The sequence below is a fragment of the Alnus glutinosa genome, chromosome 12, assembly GCF_958979055.1.
Source record: "Alnus glutinosa chromosome 12, dhAlnGlut1.1, whole genome shotgun sequence".
NCBI lineage: Eukaryota > Viridiplantae > Streptophyta > Magnoliopsida > Fagales > Betulaceae > Alnus > Alnus glutinosa.
The window spans coordinates 8,417,525-8,431,434 of NC_084897.1; positions in this window are offsets into that span (position 1 = coordinate 8,417,525).

Below are 13,910 nucleotides of genomic sequence, written 5' to 3' on the forward strand. Positions count from 1 at the left end.
TTACCTACCCCATGGATGAAAAGGTTAAGTTTAAATTTCTGGCCAAACCAGAATTAAGTCAATTGAATGCTTTCAAAAGCAATTCAATCTCTAAGTCTGTTAACCTAATCAAGTCTAAGACCCAACAGATAGGGTTTTTACAAGAGGAGATTAAGGTTAAAAGAATTGAAGAACAATTAAGTCAAAAGACCCTTCAACAAAAAATCCAACTCTTTGAAGATAGGATCAAAAGGGCCAGTCTATTTTGACTGTTTCCCTGATTTCACCGTAAGTTTAAGTGATCCTCACATCCTGAAGGTTTTGACCCTGAGTATTAGAACCCAAGGATATAAGATTCTAGAAGGTGTCCAGCCTCTAGCCTTGATTTACAGGATCTACTATAAGTGCATTGGAACTAACATGAACTTCCAGGCAATTAAGAGAAGCCCAAATGGTCAAACCATGTTGATCCAAAGTAGCCAGAGTAACGCAAATATTCACGTTCCTCGAACTATTCATTGGACTGACATTGAGTTACCCAAAGAATGGAGTTTGACCAATGAGAGTTTTAAGCCTGATCCCGTAAAACATAATCTAGGAGATCTAGATTATATCCAGCAGTACTTGGATGGTACTGTCAAGATAAGTTTCGACCGAGGTTCTCAGTCGACCCCTAAGTCAAATCTTCTCATAGAAGAAGTTGCAAGATCTAGTGCATCTAGATCTGAAGTGCCAAGGTCTAGATCATCTAGACAACCTAAGGATAAGACTCCAGCTAGGCATTCGTTTGCTGGTTCTACCTCTACGGAAGAACTAAAGCGACGAGATCTAGAATTGGAAAAAGAACTAAGGAAGCTTAAGTTAAAAGGAGTCCAAACGACCTCCCAAGTGAGTCATCCATGCTATACAGCTGACACACATCTAGAAGATGAGGAATCCCAGGAAGGAAATGCCTCTCCCACGGAATCTGATTTCATAGTTGAAACAGCTGTAGACCCCCAACTATGCACCATGAGGAAACCTTTTGAGATAGATTTTGATTTGCTCAACAAGGATTTTGAGTTAGAGGCAAATCTCGAAAGAAGAAAAGCCTATAAGGAAAGATTCAATCTTGAGCAGAAGAAAGAAATCTTAAGTCACTTTAAGAAACACATAAGTGATATAGAGATGCATATCTCTTATTTCGATTTTGTTGATGAGTTTTACCCTGTAGAAAATCAGGTCCAAACCATCTCTAAGGAAAAATGGGTAAAAGAAGATAACACAGTTGTTTCTTCAAGTCACCCTCCCCAAGAAACCATAGTGTTCCAACATAGAACCACTACAGTTAAAGCCTCACCCTTTAAGGTTGCATCTGAGAACACAGATGTTAAGAAAGTCATTGAGCAAGCCAATTACACCAACCAGTACCTAAACTCCATAGGAAACCAGTTGGATAAAATTGAGGAAAAGCTCGATAGTAAGCCTCTCCCAAAAGAGAAACATAAGCCTTTTAAGCAAGAGAAACCAATAATCAAGTTTCCAGATCTAAAATCAGGAACTAGTTTAAAGGTTAATAAGGAAAAGCCCTTTATTGATAAAATAGAGGATATGCTTAAGGATTTGGTAAAAACCAAACAAGAACAGCCCAGTAGTTCCCATACTCTGTCTGTTACTAAGATCCTTGAGTCCTCTGAGAATTCATCTGAAACAGAATCCTCTTCGGAGTCTGAATCTGATGAAAACATCAGAAAAGTTGAAAAAGCCCTTTCAGCCTTAGAACTGAATAGGATCCATAAGCCTAAGTTTTCACCAACAAGTTTCACTAAGAATTGGTATCCCAGACCTACCCCTCCGGATATCCAATTTGAGGAAAGAAACTTCCAAAGCCAATTTGCAGTTTCTGCTGATAAACTTTACGAGTGGAATATCGACGGTTTACCAGAGCAGCAAATTCTAGATAAGTTGACCCATATGACCATGGTCTCTAGCAGTTATGTTATGAACCATAACATAACTGCTAGATTCTGATGCTGTCAAAAACAAATAGGAAAAGGACACTGCTGTCAACGTGCCGTCAGCGCAGTCGAGAGCCGAGAGAAGGGCTAGGTAAGTCGGAAGGACACACGGATAGGACACAGATGTATGACCTAGGAGACCTAGATGGAAAACAGAGATGAAGTGTGGTAGAGAGATGTCTCGCTGTGCAGAGACCGAAACAGTAAAAGTCTAAGCCAGGTAACCCTAAACTTGCCAAGATGAATAGATTGTTCAGATCTAACTCATCAGTAAGCTCTAGATCCACTAGGATCCCTGAGATTCCAGAGGTTGTCAACGAAGAACACGTTGAGTATCACGATGAGGATTCCTTCATTGATGTCAATGATTGGAATATACCTAAGGTTCCCAGTAAAGAAATTTACAGGAAGAAGTGGTTTGTGGCATCATTCAAAACTGAACAGCATGTCAAGACCGTAGAGCAAGTCTATGCTCTCAATAAGGAACATGAGTTATGCCAGCTTTTTAGCCCAGAAGCCATTAAGCGACATAGAAGAGAAGGCCACATTCGATTTCTTGGATACAACATCCATCAATCAAAAATAAGCCCAATTAGCAGAGTAATCCAATTTGCTGATAAGTTTCCTGATGAAATCCTTGAGAAATCCCAACTTCAGCGGTTCTTAGGATCCCTCAACTATGTTGCTGATTTCTATCAAAATCTTCGCAAAAAATGCAAGCCATTGTTTGATAGACTTCAAAAAAATCCTCCTCCATGGACTACTGAACATACTTCAGTTGTCAAAGATATTAAGTCCTATGTCCAGACATTACCTTGTCTTGGCATTCCCACCAATGAGTCTTTTAAAATTGTTGAGACTGATGCCTCCGACATTGGGTACGGTGGTATTCTTAAACAGCAAATTCATTCCAACCAACCTGAACAAATTGTTCGTTTCCATTCAGGTGTTTGGAATTCAGCCCAAAAGAATTATAGTACTATTAAGAAAGAGATTTTATCTATAGTACTATGCATTTCTAAGTTTCATTTTCTAAACATTGCATCTAAACAGATTTTTGCCAGATGGCAAGCAATTTTAAGCATATTTGATTTTGACATTGAGTACATTAAGGGAAGTCAGAATTCTATCCCTGATTTCTTAACCCGTGAATTTTTGCAGGGAAAAAATGGCTGATAAGAAGAAAGAAAAAGCTTCGGCCTCTAAGCCCAATTTAAGTTCTAATGCTAAGCCTTTCAACCTTGTCACCCCAAGCCAACTAAGTTCCCATGATCTCATCCTAAGGAATTCACCTACCCAAATGGTGAATCGATATACTACCCTAGGTAGTACCATAAGTCCAAGGCCGTCCTTCCAGTCTGCCTTGATAAGCTCTTCAAGTCCTTTTGATGATCTCCCCCCTCAAAAGCCCTTCATAAGATACCCTAAGTCTTCCCCTTACCATACCAAAGAACCTCCCCACAATCTGTTCTTGGTTGAGCCTGATTTTAATCACATAAAATCTCCTGATGAAATTGCCAAAGCCTATTACCCTCCCCGTTGGCATTTTCCGGCTATCCACCCTGAAAAGTCCATTGAGTTCTACAGGGACATACTCCTTGTCACTAAGTCCATCCAAGTAAGACCTATTCAATGTCAGAGGATCCCTGGGCGAATTGCCTTTCATTCTCTGTTCATAATGAGATTTGTTGCACAAAAGGATTGGGGAGCACCTCCTTTTGTCTCCAGAAACCTTTCCAACAGAAAAGTTGGATATAGTTACCATGATTATATTGAGGCTTGGTACAAAGTTCTTTTGTATCAAAATGAAGATTTTTCCCATTCCTGGTTTATAAATTTTGACAGGAATTTTAAGGGTCCTATCCCCGTCTGGTTTCACAGATGGTGGCAAGTTCATGGACCAGTTCACCAAATCCTCCCTGAAGAAGTCAAAGATGCTGTACGGTATTTCTCTACCGTCAAGAAGTTGTCTCCTCAGGAAGAAGACTTGCCTATGACAGTCCACTTCTTTGCTCATTTCAAAGTTTCGTGGATTCTTAAGTGGCAATATGTGTTTATCACCCAAAACTGCGTTGCCCGACAGTTCTCGGTTAAGTGGTGGGATAAGTTCAATTTCTCTTTGGTTCAATCCCGCCTTATGAAGGAGTTCCCTGAAAGACCTCCAGCTATTCAAGACTCTGTAACTCACGTTTCAGAGACTCAAGTTGAGCCTGCCCCTGATATCCCTAAGTCTGAATCTTCTATTCTTTCAAAAGAAAATAAGTCATCTAAGATTAAGCAAATGGCTCTCCTTATGCAGCAGCTCTTAGAAGCTGAAAATAATGATGAAAACGAAGAAGCCTCTACTGCAGAATCTTCTGTTCAGCATCATTATAATTTTGATCTCTTCCAAGATGCCTTGGATCCAAATAGCATCACTGATTTGGACTTGGATTTCTAAGTCGCCCCGTCGGCACAAAGGACAAGATTTAAGCTGTGCCTTCACCCGTCGGCACAAGAAGACAAAAGTGAACAGTACTCGGTCGGCCACCCGACAAAGTACTATTCATGAATAGTGACTTTTTCACTATTCATCAAAAGTTTTACCCTGCTTTCGGTGCGAGTTACCTTTAGTAAAAGCAGAAAGAATCTGCTTTCGGTGCACGCCTGACAAGCCTAAGCATGCTGGCATCCCGTGATTTCTGGCCAAACCAGAATTAAGTCAATTGAATGCTTTCAAAAGCAATTCAATCTCTAAGTCTGTTAACCTAATCAAGTCTAAGACCCAACAGATAGGGTTTTTACAAGAGGAGATTAAGGTTAAAAGAATTGAAGAACATATATATATATATATATATATATATATATATTAACAATTAGGGAACATAACACAACACAGCTGACTGAATTACCTCATTATATTAAAATACGAACCATGTGTTGTAATATAATAAATACACTCAAAACAATAACATATGTGCCACATGCGGCACTAATAATAAGTCATTGTTTTATCCAACCTATTAAATATTACATATCAACATAACAAGTCTCAAATAAAATTAACATAATAATTCTAGATGTTCCATCCTTCGTCCGGACCTGCATAAACTTGCTTGTAACTGTGGTTAACACCACAATCTCATATTGTATTTGTGTGAGTCAACAGCTCTCAATAACATAAGAAATACTGCTCTATTTAAAAGTACACTATACAATCAAATGATGACAGTCATATATCCATAACGCAATGACAGTTCATAAACATAGTCTCATATATTTTCTTCTTGCATTCATTCTTACTAAAGCCTTGTGCTTGGTTATTGTTTATCTATGAGCCTTGTGCTCCTTTAACTGTTGAGCTTTGTGCTCCTTTAATTATAAAGTTTATTGGTCTTTAAGGCCTTGTGCCTTGACTATGAGCCTTGTATTGCTAGTCTATTATTACTTACGGGGGCCTTGTGCTCCCACTGTGGGCCTTGTGCCTGCTAGCTTTGTTATTATTACATCTTTACGGGGGCCTTGTGCCTGCTAGATTTGTTATTATTATATCTTTTCGGGGGACTTGTTACACAATGCTCCAAACAAAACATGTTACACACAACTCATGTCGAATGCCAAACAACTCGTATACAATTAAATAAAACAAAAATCATTACGCTAAAGAAATCAACCACGTATCATCCTTAGTGAGTAAGAAATACTCACAGTTCTTTCTTCCTTCAAAAAGTGTTCACAAACAATTCGTTCACTATAATTTATATTTAATAATAACAGTGAATTAACATAATTCACCAAAAATACATTTTAACTCTATTCTCATTTCTAACCTTTAAACCTTATTATAATATCTATTTTTGCTTAAACATTATTTCGGCATATAAAATTAATTCAATTACGTTTTATTACTAATCTTTTATGTGGACTTTACCACAGTACTTATTAAGACCTTTAAATATCTATTTATCAAAATAGATCTCATAATACCCTTTTTATACAAATAGGTATAATAGTTAAAACTCACTATTTTTACAACAGAGTTTTGCAACTCAAAATAACTAAAATTTTATAATATCAAAGCAGGCATTGTTTCAGTTATTCTAACTGAAACAGTGAGATACCAAAATAGATTTAAGGTACATATGGCTTATTTTTATATCAAATAAATTTTATAACTTCTTTAATATAAATAATGTCTAAAAATACTTTTTAAAATTCTGGGCGGCCTAACGGCGCTTTTGTAAAACGTTTACTTTTTACTCGGGCATCACAGCGGCGTGATTTATTATCGCAATATGCTACTTGAAATACCCTGTTAAAACACAACTTAAAATGTTAGATACTTAAAATAATAAAAATTGTCAAATCACAAAATATTACTTAGAAATTATGTAAAATAAATCAAAGCCTTTAATTAGAAACTTACCAAATATCTCAAAATAGCATTTTTAGATATTAAAAGGGACTAAGTTCAGATTTAACTTTTCTTTTATCTTTTCTTTTTTAGGTACTTCTTTTTGTCCTTATCTTTTCTTTTCTTTTTGTCTTATCTCTTTCCTTTTTATACTTTATTTTTATTTTCCTCTTTTATATGTGTTGACCGAAAAAGAGAAGGGAGGAGACTTCTGGAAAGTCCTCCTCTCTTCTCTTTATTTTCTTTCTTCTTTTTATATATATTTTTTTTTCTCTTTTCTTTTCCTGGACAGCCGTTCTTCTTTCTGTTTCTTTTCTATTTTCCCTTTTCTTTTCTTGGACAACCGGTCACACACACATACACATAGAGAAAAACAGAGAGTTGAGGGAGAGACTTATCGTGAGAGGGAGAAGAAGAGAGCTTTGGAGAGGATTTTCTAGTTTTCTTTTTCTGGAGCTATTGTCCGTGAGTAAGAGGGGGCTGTTCGTGTATGGCAAAGGGACATGTAATTTTTCTGAAACTTGGTTCTTGTGTTTTACAATTTACTTACCAAGAGCACACACACACACACAACAAATTGTTCTGTTTTTGTTATTACCCGAGAGGTATGAGAGTGGGTTTTCTCCTCTGTTTTCTGCCAGAAGAACAGAGAGAGCAAAAGAGAAGAAGAGAAAACAAGAGAGACGATTTTATGTTCTTCTTTTCTTTTCTTTTCTATTTAAGGAAGAAGAAACTACAGGGATGAAATTGCCCAGAGTTACTGCCACCGTCCAGAAGAAGAGAAGAAGAAAACTAAAGAGAAAATCAAAGAAAGCAAGAGAAGAAGAAGTTTTACGTAGGAACAAATGGGGAGCTTCTCCTTTTATAGAACACTCGAACGTCTTGGGTCTTTTTGGGTGTGTTTGATCCAACAGCTGGTACTCCTTCTTGAGCAGCTAGTTGATGCGCTAGGAGGGTGAGTTGTTCTGGAAGTATACACGCAGGTGGCAACTTGATAAATATCTCCTATCTCTAATTAACTAACAATTGAGTTTTAACTTAATTCTCTCTAACTAAGTTTTTCATGTTTAAGCTGCTGTGTTACATATGTGAAAGCTGGGCCGAGTAAATTTCGTGTTTAAGCTGCTGGGTTCATGTAAAAAGGGCCATTGGTAATCATTTTAACCCATACAATTATACTTTAATTCTAATTAAACAAAGATTAATTTTCTAACTTATTATTTATGATTTTTTTTTAGCTTTCATAATATTTAAAAGACACGCTGGGTTTATTTGAACTAAAAATCATCAATGAGTAATAATGATTTTTGATAAAAATCAGAGACCCATTAATCAATCATGTTGTTTATGAATTTTCGTAACATAAATATTTTAATCTCATAAAATCCAATTTAAAAACTTATGAATATTTATTGAATAAATATTCATATTATTTTATTACTATTACTAGGTCTTCAAATTCTATTTTAAGACGTTATATTTTATGTCTTAAAATCTGGGGCGCTGCACTTTGTATAGATAAGCATTTTGCCATTTGTTTTTCAACCTAGACGTACTTGCATGCTAGAGCACCGCTCGTGTGTATGTATGACTGAGCCAACGCATCAAAGGCACTAAGCTTTAATGTACTTAGATACGGTGTTACCTATATTTGGAAATGCTAATGTCTTTATATATTTAAAATAGAGAAATATTTAAAGAGTTTGAAGTAGGAATCTTTTTAAAACTGATGGATAAAATAACAAAAGTAGATTTTTTAGCAAAAATTTGGAGAAAATTTAGAGAGCTCACTAGGGATGCTCTAAGTTAGTGAACTCATACTTTCACCTATGCGGACGTGGCTAACACCACAACTGTGTGATGCTGATGTTTTGGTTGCAGGTACCGCTGATGTCGACAATGACCCAGTGACTAGGTATTTGAGATACTACGATTGAAGCTCCTCACTTGGGTCGTAGTTGTGTCGGACTTAGATGGTCCATTATTTTGTAGTTATTTTTGTACATGGCTTGTGTTTCATGTGACACGTATTTTTGTTAGTCATTCTTTTGTTGTATAAATAACTTTATGATTAAGCATTAAATAGATAGACGATTTAATTGGCTCTATTGTTGTAATTAATACTTGACAGTTTATAAGATTTATGTTTTTTATTGCATAGTGTCTCGTTGCATAGATGTTGATTCTGAATATCAGGTACATGTTATGGGATGTGTACTGTGTGTTGGCTTTGTGACTAAACGTCATGTCATTGTGATGATCTATTTTGTATATTAAAAAAAAAAAAAAAAAAAAAGGTCGTCATAACCTCTCTCTAGAAAAATTTTCAACCTCCTTAGGAGGAATGGACTCTTTTCCTTTCCTCCTCCCTTCCCTTCCTTATCTTCTCTCTTTCCCGGTCTTAGTTTTTTTGCTATCTTTTTTGTTATTTCGACCAAACTAGGAGCTCCGACCTCCTCCATACCCACCGCCCGTCCTTCACCGTTCTGTCTCCACCATATCTCCACCGTGCCATGCCGTGCATTTCTTCCCCGGAGCTAATGAATTTTTAGATTTAGTTTTGTCAAAGCTATATCTACTCTCTTATATCAATCTCCTTCCCCTACATGCCACCCGACCGTGGTCCTTGGCTCCTTAGCTTCCCAATGCTACCTGTCACACTCCTCTCCAAACACCACGCACCAGCGCGTGGATCTCACATGCTTATGTGTGAGATCCACTTGCTGGACGTGTGTCCCAGTACAACCCCACCACCCGTGATCCAGCCGTTGCTATTATTTGTTGGTTGTTTTGTTGTGTTTATGTTTTTTCTTCTTTTGTGTTTCTTGTGTTTTTTGTTTTGGGTTTATGCCTCCCTGTGTTTACTTGGTCTGATCCAATGGTAGAGGCTTTTGATCTGATCTGTGTGTTAGTCTCTCTCTCTTCTTTTGTCCCTAATTTGGACTTAGACAATGCATTTACTGCTTCAGTCACCTTTGGGTGGTTGTTGCTATTTCTATGTGGAGGTTCAAATTAGTTTGCCTTAATATGTGCCCATTTTGCTTCTATAACCGCCTTCTACGACCCCTTGAGAAGATCAGGTCACTATTTTGACCCATTTCCTACTTTTTGTTTGTATTTCTGTGCTGTTTTATTTCGTTTTGGATCTATTGTTGAGGAGTCTACCCCTTTTTCGATTTTAAGATTGCCCAATCTCTCTTCCTTTCAGATCAAGAGTGAGAATAATCCTCCCTTATAGCCCTTTTCCATATTCAATTAGAAAAAAAAAAAAAAAAAAAAAAAAAAGGTGTAGAAGTATGAACATTTGATATTTTAAAGATTAAAACAATATTACATGAGATTGATTGATCAATAGACCACATTAAAAATCCATCTTGGAAATGAATGGATTTGAGCCAACTTGCACATGTATAAGAATGGAATTTTGAGGGCTTGATAAAGTTATTTAATGAACTTAGGATTGGTTGATTAAGTTTCTATCTAAAAGGCTTAGAGTTTCGGTAACTTGTGGACATTAAGGTCTAATGGGCATTTTGACCAAAGAAAAAAAATTAGAGTTATGATTTTACAAGAAAAATTTAAAGATGCAGAATATGATTATGTTCAGCTACAAAATCATAGACATTGTACATCTCAGTCTCTCATACTAATGAAACAAACAACCGTGCATGACAATTAGTCTTTATTTCAACTTGGCAATGAGGGTAAAGATTATCCCCCTTATCTACTCCTCGAACACCTTCCTCGCAATAAGCAAATCCTTTCGTTGTTACTTTTCCATCCAACTTACTTTTGTTCATAAATTTCTTTCTCGCACCAGAACCAATTTGCTTTCCATAGTTTTCCCAATGCTTCCATGCATCCACCACTAAGGTATTAAATTCTATATCAACTTAAGGTGTCCAACATGTCTGGGTATTCATATTTTGAAAGGAATCGCAAGTAATGCTATCCATTTTTTTATATATATATAAAACTTTATTTTTGTCATTAACAAACAAAAAATAAAATTATGCGAGTTAAACAATTTGACAACTGACATTACTTTTTGCATGAAGATTTAAACTTTCAAACAAAAATGTAGACATGAAATGAAGCTTTGTCAAGAAATTATTGACATAATCATATGGTGGATGAAGTTTACAAAGTAGTGAATTCTCCATGCAATTGAAATTTTCATTGCTACAATAATAAGGGCATGCATTTATGTCAATCAGCATTTAGCCCATTGGAACCATATCCCCTTAAAAGGTAATTGTAATTCTTGTATGTTTTCAACCTCAATTTCAACTAAAACATTTTTCAAATTTTTAATTAGTAAGAAAAGCCTTTAAATTCATGGTAACCCATCAAAGAAAATCATGGACATAAGAAAGAAAATGAAGCAACAAAAGTACAAATTATACATGAAAAGCAAAGCAAATGCAGAAATTTCATTTCAACTAACGTGAACAGTAAATGATTACTAAAGGATTGGTTTAATATTGAAATGAAACAACTGTATACGAAACAATTGTAGATGATTTCAGGAGACACGAACATTAGACAAAACAACTGAAATGAAATTCCTGGGCATTGTGATTATCAGCTCCTTTCCATTACTCTTACACTCTGTTTATTTCGGCATAAAATGGTTTTTAGAAAATGATTTCAGCATTTTTCGGTGTTTGGTGGGGGTGAAAATAATAGTCAACCAGAAAATGATTTTCGTTTGACAAAAAATGGTTAGTAAATTTCGAAAAATGATTTATGCTTTTTAAAAGCGTAAATTATTTTCCTCAGACGGCAGACGCAGTCGACCTTCACATTCAAGTAGTTGACCATCGCCGAAATCTGGCAACCATCGCCGGCTTCTTACAAGCCAGATTCCGGCACAGGTCGGAATTTGAAAATTTATGCCAGAATCCGGCGAGGTTCGGCCACCGTCGCCAGATCCCCGACCATCTGGCTAGAACAACCGGATCCCTGAGTCAATTACGTGTGCTGCCCGAGTCAATTAAAATGACCACTCTATCACCTTACAACCAGGGGTTCAACTAGTCTCGGTTAGCCCTTATCGATACCTTTTTTCTCATAAGGAGGAGATTGAAAAGATAGTCCAGGAACTCCTAAACTCAGGGGTCATTCGACACAGCCATAACCCATTTTCTTCCCCAGTATTGCTGGTTTACAAGGCGGATGGCACATGGAGGATGTGCATGGACAATAGGGCTCTTAATCAGGTAACCATTAAGGACAAGTTTCCTATACCAGTTGTAGATGAACTTTGGGGGGCATAGGTTTTTTCTAAGTTGGATCTAAGGTCTAGCTACCATCAGATTAGGATGAATGAGGCTGACATTCCTAAGATGGCTTTTCGGACTCCTGAAGGGTATTATGAGTTCCTGGTTATGCCATTTGGGCTAACTAATGCCCCCTCAACATTCCAAAGCCTTATGAACAGTATTTTTAGACCCTACCTCCGAAAATTTATATTGGTTTTCTTTGATGATATCTTGATCTATAGTAGGGACATGCAGTCACACATTACCCACTTGACTTTGACACTAGATATTTTACGGCATAATCAAAATTGTTTGCCAAATTATCTAAGTGTAAGTTCGGTTGCTTGGAAGTGGAGTATTTGGGTCATATCATTTCTGCCCAAGGGGTTTGTGTTGACCTAGGGAAGATTCAGGTCATGGTGGATTGGCCTTTCCCTAAATCTATTAAGGCCTTGAGAGGTTTTTTGGGGCTAACAGGATACTACAGGAAGTTTACCATTGATCAACATGCTGAAAAAGAACTCTTTTGGCTGGAATACAGAAGCACAAGCAGCTATGAAGCTTTAAAGTTAGCTGTCACTCAAGCACCAGTCCTAGCCCTACCCAATTTCTCTTAACCCTTTATCATCGAATGTGATGCAAGTGGTCTCAGCATTGGGGTTGTCCTTATGCAGGAACACAGATCGATTGCCTTCCTTAGTCAAGCTCTTAAAGGCAAGGCACTGCACATGTCTACGTACGAAAATGAACTATTTGCTTTGGTCACGGTAATACAGAAATGGAGGCCCTATGTAACGACCCAGGGAAAAGCGCTAGCCAGATCCGCACTATCACCCCAAAAGGACTAGTCAATTTGGAGCTTTCCTAGAATCTCTTATAAAGCCCAGTTTCACCTAGTAACTAGGTAATGTGGAACTTAGCACCTATGAGTATCTTTATAAACCACTCACATTATGTGAGCTATTCATCTCTTCCCAATATGGGGCCGGGGTGTTACAAAATCCCCTCTTTAAACCCCTGATGTCCTTGTCAGAGCCACATCATGCGATGCTCCAGTACCACATGACCTAGCGTTATTAGGTGGCTTTGATACCATTTGTAACGACCCAGGAAAAAGCCCTAGCTAGATTTGCGCTATCACACCAAAAGGATTAGTCTATTTGAATCTTTTTTTAGAATCATTTATAAAGCCCAGTTTCACCTAATAACGAGGACGTCAGGGGTTTAAGGGGAGGAGTTTGTAACACCCTGGTCCTATATTGGGAAGAGATGAATAGCTCACATAAAGTGAGTGGTTTATAAAGATACTTATGGATGCTAAGTTTCACATTGCCTAGTTACTAGGTGAAACTGGGCTTTATAAGGGATTCTAAAAAAGCTCCAAATTGACTAGTCCTTTTGGGGTGATAGCGTAGATCTGGCTAGCGCTTTTTTCTGGATCGTTTCAAATGGTATCAGAGCCACCTAGTAACGCCAGGTTATGTGGTACTGGAGTACTAAATGGCGTGGCCCTGACGAGGACATCAGAGGCTTAAGGGGGGGAATTTGTAACACTCCGGACCCATATTGGGAAGAGATAAATAACTCACATAGAGTGAGTGGTTTATAAGAGATAGATGAGTGCTAAGTCCCATATTGCATAGTTACTAGGTGAAACTAGGTTTTATAAGTAATTCTAGGGAAAGCTTCAAATTGACTAGTCCTTTTGGGGTGATAGCGATTTTCACTGGGTCGTTACACCCTACCTTTTGAGACATTCATTTGTAGTTCGAACAGACCAGCAGAGTCTCAAATTCTTGCTGAAATAGAAGTTTGGTGATAAGTGCCAAATATTGTATATTTGGACCCCTTAATTTGCATTTGTTAAATCTTTAGCTTTGTTATTTTCTAATTTTTTTTGTTAGTTTTAGTGTTTTAGTATTTGTAGGTCATTGAGAGAGAATGACGGTATTTTATGTGGAATTGCAAAAAAAAAAAAAAAAAAAAAAAAAATAGAAAGGGGAAATAAAAAAAAAAGAAGGGGATATTTTGTAGAAGACCAAAAAGAGAGGAAAATTGAAGAAAGCCAAGAAGCTTGCTGTTAAGTGTAAGACCAAAAAGAAAAATAAATAAAAATGAAAGAAGAAGAAAAAAATTGAGGAAAGCCAAGCTTGCTATTATGTGGGACCTACAAGAAAAAAAAAATGAAGTTTTGTGTACGTGAACTGAGCAAAGAAAGCAAAGAAGATTTTTTTTACACAAGAGTAGAGGCATCATTTTGGTTTCTTTTTCTAACCC